The 22,608-nt window shown below is 35.1% G+C and overlaps 1 long non-coding RNA gene across 1 annotated transcript; it reads left to right on the top strand.

Annotated features, from left to right (window-relative positions):
* The first annotated feature begins 6,248 nt into the window (after positions 1–6,248).
* On the top strand, positions 6,249–7,703 carry LOC129452384 (uncharacterized). Its single transcript, XR_008647115.2, has 2 exons — positions 6,249–6,804; positions 7,554–7,703. It is a non-coding gene; the product is annotated as an uncharacterized lncRNA (long non-coding RNA).
* Positions 7,704–22,608: the final 14,905 nt, after the last annotated feature.

The following is a 22,608-nucleotide window of genomic DNA, read 5'->3' as shown; positions in this document are numbered from 1 at the left end:
GGAATGAATTGCACCCGCTGTAAAAAGCTCAACGTTAATTGCACCAGGTAAATACCACTGAGTTTTGTGGATTAGGTGCAATAAATTACAATCTTTATTTACACCAAAACAAGGCATGTTTGCACTGAAAAGAATGGCAGTGTGTGATGCAGCGCCCTTCCATGTATCTTTGTCTGCCATTATTTATTCGCATGCCACTGTGGCTATGCTATGCATGGTACCGTAGGCTCAACCAATCAATTGTGTAAATATTAATAATCTTGCACTGTCAAGTGTGTTGTAGAAAAATCACACCATAATAAACATGACTCATTGCACTGTATTTACCCAGCTTCCTATCTAGGATAAATTATGAGGCAAACTGCACAGCTAGGAGGGCCCAAGGACAGGCCCTTGGGGAACACCATGTTCCAAAATATGTCTCCTCTTTTTACCTTATTTGTTACATGTGAAACTTAAAATAAAAACACAGAGGTTTGCCATCATGTAAGGAGTTTGTGTCATGTTTGTTGCCATGTGTTTAATTTTGAAGTCAGATGCCAATTTACTATGCAGTTTGTCTCTTTGTTTTTGTGTTATTCCACTCTAATTGGCTCAGGTGTCTTTTTATCCATAAATAATAAGTAGTTAAGTATATTGAAGTGGTAATATCTGTGGGTTATTCACTAAAAATGTGCAAATTAAATAACACAGACACAACAGCTGATTTCCATAAAGACCAACACAATTTACTAAGAGTAGCACAAATTACTTCAGGGTCGCAAATAAGCAGAGCTGATGCTTATCAGATGTGGGTGATCTACCTACGTCTGATGTCCTTGAGTTCAGCATCACGGACATTGCAGCTGAAAATTCAGGGTGTGAAATTCCAGCTTACGAAGCCATACACTAAAAAGAACCAGAGGACAAAAAATTACAGGTTACATGAGGTTTTGAAACATCTAATATTGTGTGACTTTTCCTAGTCACTCCTCTGTAATTTCTTCCAGCAAATAAAATTACATGGTTTGGCAAACAATATTTTTTAATAATATGTTCCTCTGGCATTTAAAAAAAATCCCCTGCTTTGTGCCACGCAGTCTGCGATGCCTCCTCCTATCAGCAACAATTGCAGCCAATATAAGTGCAAAATTATTTAAGGCATACTTTTTTTGTCATTACATAATGGTGCAAAAACCAGTAACATCACACACGCAAACATTAGTAAATGCGTGAATCTTTTAAATACTCTCCTCCCATAAGTTTTGCGTCTGAAAGCGAAACTCTTAGAAATGCATGTGCAATTAGGTCTTTAGTAAATCCAGACAGTCATAATTAAATGACAAAATTATGATTTGAAATGGCGGTAGCTAGCTGTTAAAAAATCTGGTGTACAAGCTGAATCATAGAAGTCAATTAGTAAACCTCAATTTGTAAAACATTGTGCTTGCAAAGCAAAGGTCATGGGTTAGAACAGACACACTGATAAAAGTAAAGTATATTCAATGCACTGTAGTCACTTTGGATAAAACATCTGTTGAATGTAAATGTAAATCAGTAAGGTACAATTATCAACTAATTATAATGAACACTGTGGCCGTGCCAGGTATGATCCTCACCTTTATTTCTTGCATTAACTATATCATGCTCTATATTTATCACATAAATTGGCAGTACTGAAGGAATTTTCTGATGTACATAAATCAACATTGATTAAAAGAAATAAAATACTGCATTTCTATATGTGTATATATTTACTGTATAAACTTTTTAAATAAGGAGGCACTGTTGGAAGATATAATTTAATTTGTCATTTGATGTTTACAAAGTTTCTTGATTAAATGTATATGGTAGAACAAAGCACAACTTGTTTCATAATATATTTTTTGTTTATATCAATTTACTATTTATAAAAACCAAGTCAAAATATATATTTTTGGGATATGTATTATTATTTATTCAGATATTATTGTTTTGTGTGCATTTGTTAAGGTGTTAATTATCTTTTCAGATCATTAGTGAAAACCTATGACATGGTAGTCATGAATAACCGATGATGCTCACAGGTATATCAGTTCGTTTTTAGTTATTTTAGGATCAATTTTGATTTTGATGTGAGAGAACGTTAGGGGTTGAGTTGTTAACTTTAGTTTATTCATTTCCATCAGTCTGACATTTGAAGATATTTTTATGTGCTTTTATTTATTTACGTCATTCACAAGGTTCATTGGGTTTAAGTTTACACCTTTACACCCTTAAAAGGTTTGTTGTCTAGAGCTAAACTAATAACCTACCCAGTCTCACAAGGTTTTGTGATATAGTCACGTAAATGTTTTATTCTTTTTTCGAGATATTATCACAAATTTCTGTGTTTTTCGTGATCGTATAACGAGTTACTGTTTTTATGTGATTATCACGTATTGGTTACTCAACTGCTTTTTCCTATTTTCAAACCATTGTCGCTTCGGTTTAGGGTTAGATTTGGTGCTTGCATATACATTTTTTCAGATTTTTTTTATGTCGCCTGGCGTTAGGGTTAGAGTTGGGTTTGGGTAGGGATGCCATTTTATGTAAATCTAACCCTAAACCTAAGCAACAATGGTAAGAAAATAGGACAAAACAGTTGAGTAACCAATACGTGATAATCAGACGAAAACAGGAATTCGTTATTAGCCTGGTCCAACCAGACTCTCGTACATTCATTTCATTTGTACAGAGAGTCTGGCCACGCTCCATAGCAAAGCATTACTTTCATTAAGGAGGGTCCTCTGTTAAAGTTTAAAACTATTGGGAGTCACTCAGGATCTGCCATAGCCAATTGCTAACGTGTGGTCATGACGTATATCATGCGCCGAAACAACAAGGGCTCTATCTTACATCCGGCGCAATGTGCGACGCAAGTGTCTTTTGCTAGTTTCCACCCTGCGCAATTATAATTTTCACGTTTAGCGCCGCGTTGTTTAATTGGCAAATGCATTTGCGCCCCCTTTTGCGCCCATGGGCGTTCTGGTCTGAAAACGAGGTGTGTTCAGGCGCATTGTTGGCGCGTTGCTATTTTGAGGCAACGTAAATAGACCACGCCATTGACCAACAAAAACCTGCTCTAAAGTCTAAAGTCAATGGTGCAATATGGTTTTTTTTTTGTTATTTAAAGAGCACATTAGTAATATGCGCCTAAACGGGAGGACAACGCGGGTTTGCTTATCACACACATGAATGCGCAGCAGCACAAAAACGCTTTTAAATATGAAAGATTAAAGGACTGAATGTAAAAGATTATTATTGAGTCTCTTGGACATAAATGAGGACCGATTATGAGACGTTAGAAGGCACAAAGAGCTGCTTCACCTGTAGCCTGGTAAATAAATAAATGCTTTGCTTTAAACAAATGCATCTGTTTTTAAATGTTTTTAAATGCTACCTCACGGATTTATTGTATATGATGACTCTGTACCTGTGGATATGATGAGATGAGAAACATTTTTAAGTAATGCTAAAAAAACTGACGCTGTCCAAAGTGCTGAAACGTGCGGAGAGCCGTTTGTAAATTCTTTATCTCCTGTTTGTTACAAATAAAGTATTTTTACAGTACAAACCTTTTCTTACATCTTTAAATTATTTTTTTTATGATATTGGATAGCCATTTAAAGCAATTAAAAGCCTGCTTTTTTACTTCCATGACTAAAAGAAAACGGGTTTTAAAGGTTTTAATGAAAAAATAACAATTTCAATACAAGTGAAAAACAACACAAATATTTAACATTAATCTTAAACTGGGGATATTCTTCCTCCGCTTAGTTTTTCAGTTTACAAAGTCCGTCATCTAAATAGGGATTAGACATAGCGCCAGCACAACTGGCTTTTAAAGGGGATGAGAGCTGAGACTCTCATTGGTTTATTGCATGTTATGCCCAAAATACTCCCATTAATCATAAAAAAATAGGACCAACCCTTTTCGACCATGCGCTCGGCGCACAAACCATTTTTCCCGTCATTAAATTAGCAAAAGTGGATTCGGACACGCCCATTTAGATGTTGCGCTGTGCGCTTTAGACAATGCGCTTAGATCATTAAAATAGGGCCCCAAGTCCAAATGATCAGACCAACAAAACTTAACAAACATTGTTCTTACTCCGGCTTTAACTTCTGTATATTCGGCAGTTTTGCAACATCGGCCCGAATAGCTTTTCTCACGTCTTTCTCCGCTGCCATTACTGACTTACAACTCAAACTGACGCACAACCTCAACGTCATCGTTTTTAGCCATCTCCCTCTGTTCGCTGATTGGACCTGCAGATTTTTGCAGGAGAAAACGAAACTCTACAGGGCAGTCCCAGACGTAGTACTAACACGAAATGAAAATTAAGCGGAAGCATGTAGGAGGGCGGAGCCAGGCTAATTCGTTATATGATCACGGAAAAATGCGGAAATTCTTGATAATATCACGAAAAAAGAATAAAAAATTTACGTGACTATATAACACAATTTCGTGAAACTGGGCTGCTAATAACACAGTAGCAAATATTCTCTTTTTAAAAAATAAGTCTATGAAAAATACACGGAAAAACATGATTCAATTAATTTACTCAATTTATTTAAGCTACATTGTTTTTGTTTTTATTATTTAAACTTTTGTTTAAATGTAGCTTAAATAAATGTATTTGCAACCACTTAACTTAAAATAATTTAGTAAATTGAATAAATAATTTTTGTTTAAATCAGAATTGTTGTTTTGTGATTTACACAGAACTGATTGGCCTTTTTGGAAATTTTATTAGATTAAGTAAATAGGGGAAAAATACTTAAAGTAGCCTACCAAAAAAAGCCACTATTCCCTACAAGAACCTTTTAAGCAAACACTCTCAGAAATAAAGGTACAAAAGCTCTAATTGGGACAGTGTCTTTCTAAAAGGTCCTAATATGTACCATTTAGCTATAGATATGTATTGGTTTCAATATGTACCTTTGAGGTACTGATATGCACTCTAGGTCAGAGGTTTTCAGCCCTGCTCCTGGGAACCCACTGTCCTGCAAAACATAGTCCATTTCTCAATTCCAAGAACACAAAAAACGGACTTGCAGTATCGTGGAGACCGGTCTTGCCGAGCAACCTTGAAATAACGAACTAATAAAAGGGATGAAGCAAGAACACATCCGGGAATTTAATGTAAACTTGGAATTGGAGCAGTACTTGGCACGCGACTGATGACATTTCACAAGTCAACAAGAAAGCAGACAAGAACACATATTGAGAAACGGCCATAGCTTTAACCCTTATCAAACACACCTGAACCAGCTAATCAAGCTTTTCAGAATTACTTGGAAATTATTTGGAAATTGGAGCAAGGTTGCAACTAAACTTTGCACTAGACTTCTGCTTTAGGTACAAAGGTGTACTTTTTCAAAGGGTAGCGCCCCAGTGACAGCTTTTATACTTTTATTTCTGACAGTGAAGGTTTTTAAAAGAACCCTTTCTTTCTTAGCTTTATACAGTGTTAAGAACCTTTTTCCATTACAAAGAATCTTTTGTGCCATAGAAAGATTATTTGAATGTTAAAAGTTCTTTATAAAACCAAAAAGTACAGCGAATAAGTCTTATTCTTAAACTTTACATTCTCACATGACTTTTCACATGTTTTTGGTTTTCATCTCTTTTAAATGTATGCTGTAAAACACTACTATATTCACAAAGCACAATCTGTTTTTTTATTAATAAATTTGTGATCCTGTTGTTCAAAAATGTCATGCCTGTTGGATTAACCACAAGCAAGCTTGATAGCATACTAAAGTGATACTAAAAACTAATCGACTTAAAAGGTCACCTCCAGAAATGGTTCATTACTTATAAGGAAATAAAGTTACTTGCATCCCTTCCATCTTTTCAGACGCTTTTGGATAAAAGCAAATGGGGTTGTGTCCTCTTAATACCCATTGTGATTTAGTTTTCTAATTACAACAGATGCTTACAGCCTACTCTGGCATTTATGCAGTGATTAAACAAGTACGTATTTTATGTATTTCGTAAATTTAGAAAAATTCATTTTGAATAAATATGTGTGCATTACCCTTCCTTGCTCTGTCAGACTTCCAATGATATATAAATTGATTTTGTGATGCATTTTCCATAGCACAAGCCACATCTACAGTTGACTATAAAATAACAAATAGCTTATTGTAAGTTAACATTTGTTAATTGTGTCTATTATGGCTAATTATAGTGTTCTAATGAAGAATGGCCAAGACTTGTTTTCCGGCCACACTGTAAAAAATAATTCAGTGGCTTTGTAAATATCACAAAAATAAATTATTAAAATAACTTAATAAAATCTCTTTATGTCACTAAGTTGATTTTTTGAGTTAGACAAACCAAAATTAATGACTAAAAAATAAACATATATTTGTGTGTAAAATGTACAGATATTATTTAGTTGTATACATCAAATAAAATAAGTATTTAACTAACAGATTATTTCTTATAGATATTCTTAATATTTGTTGTAAATTTGAATCAATATATTTGAGAATGTCACACTTATATATTTCAGCTTTCAAAACTATTATAATTGCTCATTTCAAGTTAACATAGGTATTTAACATCAACAAAAAAAAAATAGTAAATTTCATGCATAACTTTAACTATGATTTACTGAATATTTTTGGTGAAACATTATTACATTGTATTATTTGAGTAAATGTAGGCAAAAAAATTCATTAAATCAGATGTAAATTTAAAAATCACAAAGCCAACGGTTTTTTAATCAGCAGCAGAAGAAACAGCGCCTCTTGCAGGAAGACAAACAACCTCAAAACTCCTCAAAAATCCTGGTAAGTGTTGAGTTTATTAATATTCACACTTGTTTTTAATGAAATATTTGATGTGTCCTTGCGTAAACAACTTGTTGGTGTATTTATCTGAATACTTTCGGAGCCATACTGTAAACTGGGTACAATAACAGCTTTCTGTGCACATACTGGTAGATTAATCATTAATATTTTTATTTTACGTATTTATTCAGGTCACCAAAGTATTAATACATTTGTGGCACTTGAAATGTGTGTAAAATAATAATTTCTGATCGTTTTATTACTGCATAAAGTGGTTGTGTAGACAAACACGTGTAAATCTGTACTGGCTGATAGTCAGGCGATCCGAAATCCGGTCCTCAGTTTCGCTCCACCCGGATTTATTAGACCTTTCACGTGGAAGCGGAACACAACAGAGCTTAACAGAGCTCACACGCTTATATACATTTAAATTAATTATCTCTCGACTCCATATGCCTATGCTTTATTTTCCTTTTTTGTGTGAAGGGTCTCGCACACCGGTGGAGATGCGTTGCGTCTCGTGTAGGACAACTCGCAGTTTCTGATACCACACCGGACGTTCGCATTAAATAGCGCGAGTTTAGTCAGACAAAGTTTACTTCCAGATATAAAATATGCATTCGTAGCCTTTGTTAATCGTTACAGATTTGAGACAAATATGTTATTGTAATGTTAAACTAAGTGGCGCTCTGTGGCAGCGTCCAGAGTCACAGCGGACAGCCGTTCAAATAAAGTTATCTTTGTTGCAGGTACAAGTGCTGGTGGTCCACCTGTCCGGGTTCAAGAGGTGTGGATTCTGCATGCTGTGAATTTGAGAGACCTCTCAGAGTTTATTTAGCTGATTGTTTTTGTAACATGTACAATGTTTGCCATTTTCAATAAAACAACGTATACAAATTGCTTTGTTTATCATTGATAATTGATGGTTCAGTATGAAATAAATGTATAACATTAAGTAAATAAAAATAATTTATTTTAGTTAAATAATATTCACAAAATTTTCATCTACATCTAAGTTACATTTTTAATGATATCAACTTAATTTATTAGTAGACTTCACTGTGATTTTTTATTGATTTGCTTTTATATTTTTGATTCCATCTACTCAATTTAATTTGTGATAGGAAATTAATGTAATTAATGAAATCTAATCGATTTCATAGCTTTCAAATTTACTAAATTTTTTTAAGTGTAAAAATGCTTCACCAAAAATATTGAGTAGGTAATAGTAATAGTTTTTACAGTGCAGACGTTTCACTCTCCATTTATTTTGAGGTAATACAATCTTTTACTGTTTTACGAGCTCATAGACATTCAATGGCAAAGTAAAGACAGATGGCAGAGCTTAGACAAGTTCTTATAGCACGCAATTTAATTAGCCTAAAACTGTGCCGACAAATGATGGTGTATAACTGTGCTAAAGATCACACACACAAAAAAAACGTATTATAACAGAAATTAAATAATGCCTATAAATTCATTGGGTCCCACTTGGTCAAACTAAACCTCCACGGGAATGTGTTAATAATTTGGTGATATTCTTGTAAATAAGCTGATCCTTAGCAATTAGCATAATTACTTGCCACTGTGTAGTGATTAAACTGATTGAAATGCTTCCACTCAACCTTTTAGTCACCGTTTCAGCCTTTACATGGGAAGTGATTCATTTTATCTCTTCAAAGATAATATTTGTTGCACTTGTTATTTAACACAGTTGAGCACTTGTGTTTCATTTACCACCAACAGCCACGGGCAGTATTGAAATCTTGACATTAAAAAGTATATTTTATTTAAAACTTCAACATCATAATGGATCCATTTATTTATTTATTTATTCGGATATAAAGAACTGACTAAATGCCAGAATGTAAAGCAGACATCATGGTGTATTTGCAGAGATTATAAACACAATAAAACGTGTCCTTGTTTAAACCTTGTTAATTTATTTTCATGCTTGTGATCAGCATTTATTTATTTATTTATTTTGAAACAAAACTTATACATTATAAATACACTAAAACTCTCATTTGAACTTTAACAGTATTATTTATGCTTTGATTGATATGATTATGTTACGAAGATATTAAAGTAATAATTTTGGACCGGTTTATTATATTGTTGAATTCATATTAAATAACATATTCATAACTTAATGTCATTTAAAATCAACGTTTTTTTATTTAATATAACAAGGGCATTTTAACAATGCTTTGAGTCCATTTTCTTTCAGCAAATAACTTTTATGTAAAATTAAAATGTCTTAAATATGAATTTGTCTCAAAGCAAACATCAATATATAAAAAACGTGTCCTTGTTTAAACCTTGTTAATTTTTTTTCATGGTTGTGATCAGCATTTATTTATTTATTTTGAAACAATATTTATACATTATAAATACACTAAAACTCTTAACACTATTTATTTATTTATTTATTTTTATTTATTTATTTATTTATTTATTTATTTTAAACAATATTTATACATTATAAATACACTAAAACTCTAATTTGAACTTTAACGCTATTCTTTTATTTATTTATTTATTTTAAAACATTATTTATACATTATAAATACACTAAAACTCTCATTTGAACTTTAACACTATTCTTTTATTTATTTATTTTTGCTTTGTAAACATTTTTTGGTATTTTTTTCCGCATAAAACTCCCATCTCCCATAGTTTATTACAATGGGCATTGACCTTTTTCAGAACATGGACTCCTAAATGGATAAAGAGGAGGAGTATGATGGTTATGTTACAAAGATATTAAAGTAATCATTTTGGACCGGTTTATTATATTGTTGAATTCATATTAAATAACATACTCATAATTTAATGTCATTTAAAATCTATGCCTTTTTCCTTTAATATAACAAGCGCGTTTTAACAATGCCTTGCATCAATTTTCTTTTAACAAATAACTTTTATGTAAAATTAAAATGTCTTAAATATGAATTTGTCCCAAAGCAGACATCATGGTGTATTTGCAGAGGTTATAAACACAATAAAACGTGTCCTTGTTCAAACCTTGTTCATTTGTTTTTATGCTTGTGATCAGCATTTATGTGTTTATTTATTTTGAAACAATATTTATACATTATAAATACACTAAAACTCTCATTTGAACTTTAACACTATTATTATTTATTTATGCTTTGTAAACATATTTGGTATTTTTTCTGCATAAAACTCCCATCTCCCATAGTTTATTAGAGTGGGCTTTGACCTTTTCAGGCCAAGGACCCCTTAATGGATAAAGAGGAGGAGTATGATGGCTATGTTGCAAATATATTAAAGTAATCATTTTGGACCGGTTTATTAAATTGTTGAATTTATATTAAATAACATATTCATAATTTAATGGCGTGCATGTTTTTTTCATTTAATCTAACAAGCACATTTTAACAATGCCTGTCAGTCGCGACCCCTGAGATCTCTTATGAGTGTGAGGTGTAAACACCCCGGTGTGTTTGATTCTGCTTACAGCAATAATTCATCTTAAATTCTGCCTTCACGCCCTTCTGTCCGACTGGGGCTGCGCTCCAATTACTCATAATGCTTCTGCATGTCCTAAGCTAAGAATTTAAGCAGCTCTCTTCCTTAAAATCAATACTCCTGAAGCAATGCACTGTCCTTACATGATAAATTATGCACTTGATAGTAAATTTGCCAACAGATAGATTATTGCCAATGGTTTTAGTTAATTGGATGCACATATTTACCATTTAGTTTAAACTACACATTAAGATGGGCGTAAATATTGATGTGATACAATCTCAGATTGAAATGCTGAGCTAAACTTTCATTTAGTCATCATCATTTATCCTGACAGCATTACTGTCATTAGACTTTTAAATGTAAAAAATGATCATCCGTGTAATATACGCATTTTCAGTTACGTTGTCTGTCATTGGTCAAATAAACAGGTAGTCCCCCAGCCGAAGCTAACAGCATTGTTTGGACTCGTAAGTGTCAAAATGTTTAGACTAGTACATAAAAACCCGCATTGATTTAACTTTTTCGAGAAAAGCTACTAAGGAGCCATTTATACAATAACGTTTTCATCCCAAATTAAAATGTTTTTATGCGTTTTGGGGTCCTGAAAATGCAAAACTTTGTGTTCCAGAGGGTGGTTGCACAATAAACGTGACACCCGAATATATCATTATAAATCGTGAATGAAAAGTGAGAGTCGAACGAATGTCCGGTAGTGAACTAATTGTTTACAGTATTTATATCGTCATTCTGTCAGAAACGTCAAGATTGTGGGGCGAACAAATCGTTTTGGATAAAAGGCTTGGATATTCCATTTCCTTGGACTTTTGGAGATTTATGAACAATTTGTTTTGGACAATTTCACCGAAGCAGATAAAGGGAAGATTTTGAAGGTAAGTAAATATCCTAAATCGACGCTGCCCGGTTCAGGTAACTAACAACTAGTGTGTGCGCTTAATGGAATCCTGAGAGTCTAAGCTTTCAAACGATTTGCTGCATTGCCGTATATTTTCGAAGATTTAATGCAAAGTTACAATGACGTTTCTGCAGCCTCACGTGCAAGGGAAGGGCTGTGCTGTGTACGGCACAGTGATCCTTATCAGGTTAAAGCATTTATATGTTAACATTGTTTATATTTCACTTTTGAATTACCAGATACTTTTCGAATTGCATTGCATTCATTAAAAACATCTAAAAATAAGCTGTGCACCAAGAACACTGCCACTTTGACACTACTACTGGCTCCCAATTCATTTCACCCAAACAACAGATCATGAGCTACCTATGAATCTACTTTAGCACCATTTAAAATGAATTATTATTTGCACTTATTTAACATTCATATCAGCTCTGTGCAGGGAAGTCAGCAAGACCAACGTCCTCTGGTTTTGATTTAACTGAATTGGGCAAGCCAAGTGTCCAAGGAACGAGTGGACGAGGTGAACATTCAAAGGCCGTATAATTAACTAATGAGAACGCCCATGCGAGTCAAGACATGACTGATGGCTCGCCCGATTGGCCAGGATGTTGGTAAGAGGGTAGGTTGTGCCCATCTGTTCAATAGGCCAATGCTGATTGACATATATTGCCCTGTACTTTTCTTTGTTAACCAGAGGCCAGACGATTCAGATGTTTGGAATTGTCGCTAATAAAGCTAAGAAAACGTTAAGGATAGAGTTTCAAGGCATCGCAGATTGTAGGTCAAAATCTGGTCAGAGGGTTTTTGTTGGATTTCTCTCCTGGGTCTGTTTGAATGTGTCGCCCATCAGTCGAATCCTCATATGCCGAGCCCAGGGTACGACATGAATGTGAGAGAGATGGGCATATTTTTGCCGTGATGCTGGATTAAATCTGACATTTGACTACATGGACTGGGGATAAAGACAAAATTGGCAATGAAGTTCTACACATGGGAGCACAACATATGTGTAAAGGTTAGACAGGTCACTTGACATATGAAATAACAGTGGTTGTCAAGCTATGTCTAGTCAAATTAATTTAAATCACACGTTTTACGATGTTGCATTGTTTTGAAGAAACTTTACATGACAAACAAAGAAAGAAAAACACAGAAAATGATAAATTAGCATAAAGAATAGAATATATATACTGTAGCATTACTGCAAATGTTATTCTCCTCATAAATAGATTATAATCTAAAAAAATATAAATATGGTTGTAACATTAACAGTAAGATGCATGGTTAAACATCTATATAAAGCTGACCTTTACTGTTGGATGCTGGCTCTTAATTATTTTTGTGTGCGTGTGTGTGTGTGTGGTAGTGCATTTCTATCTTAGAATGAAAAATAAAGGTGAGTAAAATTTGTCAAAAGAATAATGATAAATTCTGTCCACCCCAAAATACTGAGTAAACGCTGATATTCCAACACACTCGAAATGACGTCAAATAAAAAGCCAATTATTTCCACCTGTCACAATTACTCGCCTGTGACATCTCCAAAAAAATGAAGGTGTCACTTGAAATATTCTGATACTTACTCCGCCAACACTATGAGCCGTTCACTGAGGATATGTTCGGCGCTCAATATGCTGAGGACTAAGTCGACTGCTAAATGGCTTAAATTGCCAGGTTGCAGATTTTACATGCAGTGTTATTATTTTAGGGATAATGTAAATACCATTTGACTTATAAGAAGAGAGAGTAGAAAAACATGGGGCGTTTTTTAAAAAGAGATACTACAAGAAAACAAAAAAGTAGCACATGTCAAACTCAATATGAAGGAACAGTAACAACTCATTTAAATGATATTATGTGACATTTTTTAGGGTGAAACTGACAGAAATTTGATACCAGATTTGAAAAAGAGTTTGCAGTACATTTATGAAAGTTAACCAGTGTTGCACTGCAAATGAAACTAAGGCTATGTTTACACGTGGGCGGCTATTTTCATAAACGGACATTTCAACCTCTCCGGTTTCAAAAATAATATCGTGCACACATGTCAGTTTTCAGAAAAGTGTTTATTTACACGTACGCGTGCATATTTGCCGTCAAGAGACGCTCAAGCCCACGTAAGCCAATCACCGGCAGCGCTGGTGGTGACGTGAACTGGTTCTTCATGTTGGAGGGAGGAGTTGTTGCAGTAAGTGATTGATGACGTCAACGTACCGCGAGAGCGAGTTGAGGAATCACACGTAGAGGTGTAATTTCAAATCGCTCTCGCGGTACTTTGACATCATCCGTCTGTCGGTTCTTGCAGCGCCGCATGGAGTCAAACACACGTTAAATTGCTGACCTCCGAGCACTCGTCTCTGCTCCTCGACATAATGGAGCAGCTGTATTTGCAAACACAAACACACGAAACGAGTTTGCACAAACATAAATGTGATCTTGGAAGCGTTCAAAGTAGCAGTCACATATAAACATGGGTCGCACTTTTGACGTAGGTGCGAGCTCTGGCGCATACTCTGTGACGTTGCCTGCTTAAACATCCGTTTGTCTCACTTTACATGCAACCGTGCAACCGAAGATTTTCAAGATCTCCACTCTGGCCGGAGTTTTTAGAAACAATCGGTTTCAGAGGCGAGCCCTCCGCCCGCGTGCAAACGAGGGGCACAAACGAAGGTAAATCTCTCAGTTTTTAAAAATAACCATGTACGTGTAAACAGAGCCTAACATACTTACTATACATGAATATCAGCTGACGTCACTTACATCTCAAACTTGTCTTTCGCCATTTTGAGTACCTGAAGTGGTTGCAAAAAAACTAAGCTATGCCTTCAATATGTTGTGAGCATCAAAATTGCAAAATTGCTATTTTTACAACACTAAGAAGACTCGAAACAACATGACACTTTGCTCGAAGCATCACCTGTGTCTCTACACATGAACTCGAGCATTGAGAACATTGTTTGTGTACACAGAGTTTACTATAAAGAAGGTTTTAAACAATTGACTTTGGTTCAAGATGTATTGATCTCCAAATGCGACGTAAGGAGGGAGGAGAGTAAAGATGGATAGCTCCTAAATCATAGTTCCATATTAATGCACGGATAATTCGTTGTTTTGTCGCAAGTGAAAACAATATTGACCTTCTAGTTGAAAAAGTAGCCTCATATGAGATTCATTCATTGAATTCGGAAATCGATTCTTTATGTCTGGTAAAGATGGTGTGCGGACACTGTAACAGCCAAGATCAGTTGTTCAGAACCTTTCTTTTAAGTAAACTCTGTCTACACAAACATTGTTCTCAATGATTGCGTTTATGTGTAGAGACACAGGTGATACTTCCAGCAAAGTTTCATGTTGTGTCGTGCCTTCTTAGTGTAGTTAAAATAGTGGTAGTTCCGTAGCAGCGGACAGCGCTAGAAGAACGCATCAGGGATCGAGTAGGCATCACACCCTAACCAATATATTTTTTAAAGTAACATTTCTTTTCATGACAGTCAAGGTGTGAAATGTTGTCTTTCGTAGCCATTTCCCGTATCCGTAAGAATCATAGAAAGTAAAAGATAAGAAATCCGTAAATCGTTGCAAGCTAGACAATGCTTGTCAGTAGCCAACTGGTACTCGGTAGGTACTCAAGATGGCGGCAAACAACTGGAATGACGTAAAAGGTCACATGACTGATATTCATGAATAGTTAAACCATGTTTACTACAAATTAATCATACGCTCTAAAAATGTCTTATTTTTAACTCATGCTGAGTAAACCCTGCTGAAAAAAAACAACGAAACCATTACAGAAAATTCTAATGGTTTCCATTAAAATACCAATAGGAACCATTAGCTTTTACCATTAAAACCTGTAGTGTGTTTTGGGCCATATTCCATTAGAACCAATACATACCATTAGAGACCAACAAAAACCAATACACTGTAGTGTCTTTTGGGCCATATTCCATTAGAACCAATAAAATTCCCAATAAAACCATTAGAATTTTCTGTAATGGCTTTATTGGGGGGGGGGGTTTTCAGCAGGGAATACTGGGCAGAACACACCACTGGGTCAAAATTGACCCAGTGCTGGGTTATTATAACCTATGGTTGCATAACAACAACAACCCAACATTGGGTCATCACCAACCCAGCAGTGTGTTCTGTGCAATATTTACCCAGCAGGGGTTAGTGTAATCTTGTTACAGTAACCATGGTTACACTATGGTTTTACACCAAAAACATGGTTATTACACTCTTACTATAATAAAAGTACAGTATATAGTTATTTTCATAAGGGATTGAGGTGCTTGGAGCAGAGGGTCAAATTCATCTCAACGTTTTCAATTATAATGCATCTCTTTCAAATGCATCACTGTTTTCGTAACCTTAATTACATTAACTGCCATTAAATTACTATGTTACTAGCTCGGTTTATAGGAAGGCTACATTACCTACGGCACCAGTGTTTTTACGAACAAAAGCTGTCACACAAATCACACCCAATGAGCTTTTCTTTGAAATGCTTCATTATTCATCTGTTACATATTTTAGGAATGGTCCACCAGTCTTCATTATGAAGAATTTAAGCAGGCCTTCAGTAAATAACATTTGTGATAAATATAATTGCACGGCATGCACTAAATCATCTCATACTGCCCATATGTGAAAAACGATGCGATGGGTGTAAATAAAATTTCAATGAAGACCGGAGACCTAGATCGGATTAGCGGCCTGCTGCGATGTCTCCTCCTATCCGTCATTTCAAATCTCAAAGTCCCCCCCAGCTCATCACAGTCTATGGTCTAGTCCGTAATCAATATATGAAAGCAGCTGGGAGGGTCCGCTGAACCATTCGTCAGTCGGAGTCCGCAGTGCCTGGTGAAAGACCACGTCTGGAGTTCTAGATGAGGGGGCCGCGGATCATAAACCTCCCGGTGAGACCCCCAGCCGGCTTCCCACTTTGGCAGAAAGATCCATTCCGGCCAATCTGCAGACTTCAGCGTTCCACGTCCGTTGATATACAGCCATTTCCCGAGGCTTTGGTTGATAGAATGAAGAGCTATGTTCACCCTTTGAGCCACTAATGAAGATCAAACAGGTTGTGGTGATGCCACGCTGCCCCCCATGCGCGTGCGCTTCTGCTGCCAAACAAATTATTCTAATGCTGAGAGCATGAAATTGGACCTGCAGGGAGAGATGTGCTTGCTCACCCTCAGTTTGAGCTCTAACAGGAAGCTCATCTGTATGTGCGGGCGTGTTTATTTTGGTGCATGCTCAAAAATATGAACTTCATTTTCTTGTCATGGTTGTACGCACATGTAAATATATTTGAATTAACTATTTGTGCATTTGGAGGACCCTTTTTTAAATGTATATGTTTTATCAGTTCATGCGGGGAATCAAATCAATGATCTCAGCACTGCTAGCATCATGTTCTGCTGTTTGGCATAAGACATTACACTGTTTCGCATCTATAAAACACTGCAGTAAATAGGATTTGATCAGAAATAGGATTTGGTGCACTTTTTTATTCATCAAAGGATGAAAACAGCAATTGTAGCTTACAGTGTTAGCAAAAAATCGTCCCTAGCTGTAACCTTTAAAAAGGTAATTAGGTACAAATATGTATACATTTGATAGCAGTATGCACCTTTAAAGAGACATTGCACTTTTTTGAAAATATGCTCATTTTCTAGCTCCCCTAGAGTTAAACATTTGATTCTTACCATTTTGGAATCCATTCAGCTGATCTCCGGGTCTGGCGCTAGCATAGCTTAGCACAATCCATTAAATCTGATTAGACCATTAGCATCGCGCTAAAAATAACCAAAGAGTTTCGATATTTTTCCTATTTAAAACTTGACTCTTCTGTAGTTACATCGTGTACTAAGACCAACGGAAATGAAAAGTTGCGATTTTCTAGGCAGATATGGTTAGGAACTATACTCTCATTCTGACGTAATAGTTAAAGACTTTGCTGCTGTAACATGGCTGCAGGAGGCACAGTGATATTATGCAATGCCCAAAAATAGTCCCCTGCCATTGAAAGTAATCAAGGGGACTATTTTCGGGCAGTGCGTAATATCACTATGCCTTCTGCAGCCATGTTGCATCAGGAAAGTCACTGATTATTGCCCCAGTTTGAGAGTATAGTCCCAACAATATCTGCCTAGAAAATCGCATCTTTTTATTTTCTGTAGGTCTTAGTACACGATGTAACTACATAAGAGTCAAGTTATAAATAGTAAATATATATAAAAAAAGTTGGTTATTTTTTTAGCGAGATGCTAATGGTCTAGTCAGATTCAATGGATTATGCTAAGCTATGCTAAAAGTGCTAGCGCCAGCGCCGGAGATCAGCTGAATGGATTTCAAAATGGTAAGAATCAAATGTTTAACTCTAGGGGAGCTGGAAAATGAGCATATTTTCAAAAAAAAGTGGAATGTCCCTTTAAGATATTAATATGCACTTTTGGGTACCAGTAAGTATGAACCAACATGATCTCATGGAAAGTTGTGTTATAGTCACAAAATTTTTTATTAATTTATTCGTGTTCATGGCACGAAATTCATATTTTTTTCATGCCTTGAGCACGAATGTCTTTTTCATGTGCCTCGCACAAATTTCTATACAAAGTTTTTGGGGTCCGTGGCACGACTTTCTTTGTGTCATTTTATGTGTTTTTTTCTCATTGTGTTTACATATTTTAAAATCATTGTGGCTTGGGGTTAGATTTGGGGTTTGGGTTAGGATGTACTTTTATGTATTGTTTGTTTCTACATGTTTTTTCTTCCGCTTTTAAAATTATTCTCACCTGGAGTTGGGTTTAGAGTTGGGGTTTATGTTAGGATGTCTAAAAATGTAACAGAAAGTGATTCTTAGCCCAACCTCAAGTGACAATGGTAAGAAAATAGGAAAAAACAATGAGAAAACAATACATAAATGACACGAAAAGACATTCGTGCCCAAGGCACGAAAAAAGCTGAATTTTCAAATAAATTAATACAATTTTTCATGATTATAACACGACTTTTCATGAGATCAGTCTGGTATGAACTCTTTATAGGTGCAAATGTGTACTTTTTGAAAGGTGATCGCCTTAGTGACAGCTAGGGACCATTTTTGACCTTATTTATTTATTTATTTATTTATTTGACAGTAAATAACTAGAAATGTATAAAAAGCATTCAAGGTAATGTATTAGTTCAAGTATATTTAGAATTGAGCCCATGATCTAAGTATTTTTAACAGCATGTTATACCATTAGATGTTTCGCATCTATGAGCAGCAGAATGTAAATGAGATTTTATTAAAAATAGGCTTTCTATAAATTATTACAGCATAAATTCATCAAATGATTAAAAACAGCATCATATCCAGCCATATATCATGCAAGACAAATGATCACACTTTCTGCCTTTTAAAGAGCAAACTATGGACTGCAGTGCTGCTGTACAGTCCCAGTAAATATGTCATCATCCCATCATGGTCTGCTGCATCTTTTACAACTGGGCACTCAGACCACTGCACATTTGTATGGCATACATGTGCCCGCAGTCGATCTTTTGTGCTTTTTAAATACAATTGGCACTCTCTTACCCTTTTAAATGTAGCTCTTTTGTCAAGCTTTAGATTAACTTAGTCTTTAGACGTTTTAAGTCATTGTTCCTACGCAAGCTGCATAATGTTTAGCCCGAGGTAATTACAGAATCCAAGTCTTGAATTGAAACAGTAGAGGTGAATGGTGAAAAGTACAGCTTGAATTGAATAGCTGATTGTTTACGGTTTAATTACTTATCGACTTACATTGTGGAAGGGCGACCAGGGCAATGCAATAATCACGTTTGCATATATTATTACCCTCAAAGTAAAAGAAAAGGAAATTAAACCTAACCTGAACAACAATATCAATCTCAGCTATGAAACCATGTTTAAACAAAATATGCGACCCTGCCTGCAAGTGAAACCTAAAAAAGTCTCTTTATAATGAATTGCTGTTTTCTATATAAAATCATCCTACATAAAGAACATTATGTGGAAATATAACCTTGATATCTTTAATATTGACTGAGTAATGTCAATTCAATTACTAAAATCAATGTGAAATCAGATCAGAAAATGAATTAAATGTTGATGTTCATAATCGCATAATTAGTCTTAACTTGCACTGTAAGAAAAATGGCCAAAAATGGTCCCTAGCTGTCACAGGGGTTGTACACTGTAAAAGAGATAATTCAACTTAAACATATTAGTTGACACAACTAACTAATGTTTTAAGTTGAATGAACTCAAACTTTTAAGACAACCAGGTAACTTTTTGTACAGTGTACACTTAAAAAAGTACATTTTTTGCACCTAAAGAGTTCATATTATTATCTCAAAGGTAATGTATACACATAATAATTGTACATATTAGGACCTTTTTAAAGGACAGCTTGGGACCATTTTTCTGACAGTGTGGATTTCACAGATAGGATCACATATTTAAAATGTTAAAAAATGTACACTGTTCAGTGTGATCTCACGATAATTTTTACATATTTTACGAGTTGGCTAATTTGTATGAGTTTATACGAAGTTAATAATGCAAAATTGTACAATTATCATAAAAAATAACGAAAACTCACCCCTAACCCCAACGTCACAGGGGTCAAGATAAATCGTAGAAATTTACAAACATGGTCGTACTAATTTATATGAATTAGCCACATTATAAAATTGGTACGTTCCACTTAACTCTTTCCCCGCCATTGACGAGTTATCTCATCAATTAAGAGAAAACATTTGCATGAAAAAATTCCTGATGAGTTTTTATGGTTATGTATAATACACTAGAACCCAATTCATAAAAAACTGAAGCAAAAAGTTATTTTTTGTATGTTTTGATTATCCTTCTGAATCTGATCTCTAATAGAAATTCCTTCACAAAAATGCAATTATTTCAGCTTTTTGCTAAAAAAATATTTTTGAAGAAAAATACCCATATTAATACCGAGCCCCTAAGGTCACACTGGAGTAAAAAAACTCTAAAGTTTAGTTTCATGTGCTCACGCGAAACCTTCTTGTGCATAAATTTTTGTTTAAAGTTTAGTTTCACGTGCACATGGGAAATAAAACTTTATTTCATTTTTGCTCCATGTCCCCTTAGGGGCTCTGTATTTTTAAGTCCCGTCCCCTAAGGAGACATTGGAGTAAAAAAATCTAACGTTTAGTTTCACTTGCGCACGCGAAATTAAACTTTATTTATTTTTTGCTCCATGTCCTCTTAGTGGCTCCGTATTTAACAGTTTATAAGCAGAGAAAAAAATATAGATATGATGAAGCGGTTTTTCCTGTTTTATTTGTTTGTTTTTTTGTCTGAAAGCAGAGGGTCTGTTTTTTCATTTGATATTTTGTATGTTTATGTATTCATAGAAAAACATTTTCATGGAAGGCATTTTGTGAAACTTTTTGAAAATCACAAAAAATCCTGGCAAACAACTTTTTTAATAAAGGCTGGCGGGGAATGAGTTAATCAGACGTCACTGTTATTCCTGGGTTAGCATAATTTTTGTGGTCTAACACTATACCAAAACCTAATCTCAACCATAACTTATGCCTTAAATCATAGAAAAATTATAGTTATATCTTGTTTGTAAGCTTATACTTCACATTAACTAAATGTATCCCTAAAATCCAATTGGTTAATTGAAATGTTGTCCAATCATTAATGGTGTTAACCCAGGAAGATCTCTCACCTGGCAAATCAGAAATGCAGTCTATTACCAAGTGTTCTGGTTAAACCCCGAGCTATGACCTCAGGAAGTTGCATATTAATTCAAGCGATTTAATTGGAGCTTGCCCTGCTGGTTTGTGTGCAATGTGCATCAGATGTCTCATGACAGTGTGCTGTCTGATGACTGATGGATGTGTAGTAAGGCTTGACCAGGAGGTAAATGAATAAAGAACTTCTAAACAGAAAAAAACATAGTGGCAACAGATGCGAATAGCATTGTGATGATCACTGTTCATAATCCCCAGTATTTATGAGATGTCAGTCTAATGGTCAGTGTTTAAACTCCAGCAGTGCAATGTCAGCAGCTGCTATACTCCGCTGACGCATATGGACAGTGTGGAGAGAAGGATGCTGTGATCTCTGATGTGGTACAGCTGTTCCCTCCAGATGCCGCATAACCCTGCTTTCATTAGCTGACTTCACTGATAAAATATAAGGAAAGAAGTGCTCTGAATAAATACATGCGGTGTAATTCGTAGTGTATACTGTGCAATCAAAATGGATTTACTTTTGTGAGACCCAGTCTGTGAATACCCAGCTAAAGTCATTTTTGTGCCATACTTTTTTCTACATATAAAAATATTTTGTGAAATTATAACCTTGATATTTTAATGTAAGGTCATATCAAAGATTGAAATCAATGTGAAAATTGATAATAAATACATAATAAATACATGAAAAAATACATAATAAATACATACCATTTAGGTACAGATCATTTGTATACATTTGGTATAAATATGTACCTTTGAGGTCCAAATTTTTTTGCATATTTGTCAAACCTTAATGTTTCAGATCACCAAACAAATTTAAATATTAGTTAAAGATAACACAAGTGAACACAACATGCCGTTTTAAAATGAAGGGAAAACAAAATCCAAAACTGCATGGCCCTGTGTGAAAAAGTGTATGCCCCATAAATAATAACTGGTTGGGTCACCCTTAGCAGCAACAACTGCAATCCAGCATTTGCGATAACTTGCAATGAGTCTGTTAAAGCGTGGTGGAGGAATTTTGATCCACTCATTACACAGAATTGTTGTAATTCAGTCCCAATGAAGGGTTTTCGAGCATGAACCGCCTTTTTATGGTCATGCCACAGCATCTTAATAGCATTGAGGTCAGGACTCCAAAGTCTTTATTTTGTTTTTCTTCAGCCATTCAGAGTTGGACTTGCTGGTGTGTTTTGGATCAGCTTGCGGTCCCAAACAGATGGCCGGACATTGTCCTTCAGGATTTTTATCCTCCAGGTCCTATAGCAGCAAAACAGCCCCAGACCATCACACTACCACCATCACTATATTTTACTGTTGGTATGATGTTCTTTGTCTGAAATGCTGTGTTACTTTTACCCCAGAATGGGACACACACCTTCCAAAAAAACTTTTATTTTGTCAGACCACTGAGTATTTTTCCAAAAGTCTTGGGGATCATCAAGATGTTTTCTGGAAGAAATGAAAAGAGCCTTTATGTTTTTTCGGTTTTCGTCTTGGATCTCTGCCATGCAGGCAATTTTTGCCCAGTCTCTTTCTTATGGTGGATTCATGAACACTGACCTTAACTGAGGCAAGTGAGGTCTGCAGCTTTTTGGATGTTGTTTTGGGGTCTTTTTTGATCTATTGGGTGAGT

The sequence above is a fragment of the Misgurnus anguillicaudatus genome, chromosome 25, assembly GCF_027580225.2.
Source record: "Misgurnus anguillicaudatus chromosome 25, ASM2758022v2, whole genome shotgun sequence".
NCBI classification, from domain to species: domain Eukaryota; kingdom Metazoa; phylum Chordata; class Actinopteri; order Cypriniformes; family Cobitidae; genus Misgurnus; species Misgurnus anguillicaudatus.
The sequence above is the reverse complement of the archived record's forward strand: the minus strand, read 5'-3'. Positions and strand labels throughout refer to the sequence as shown.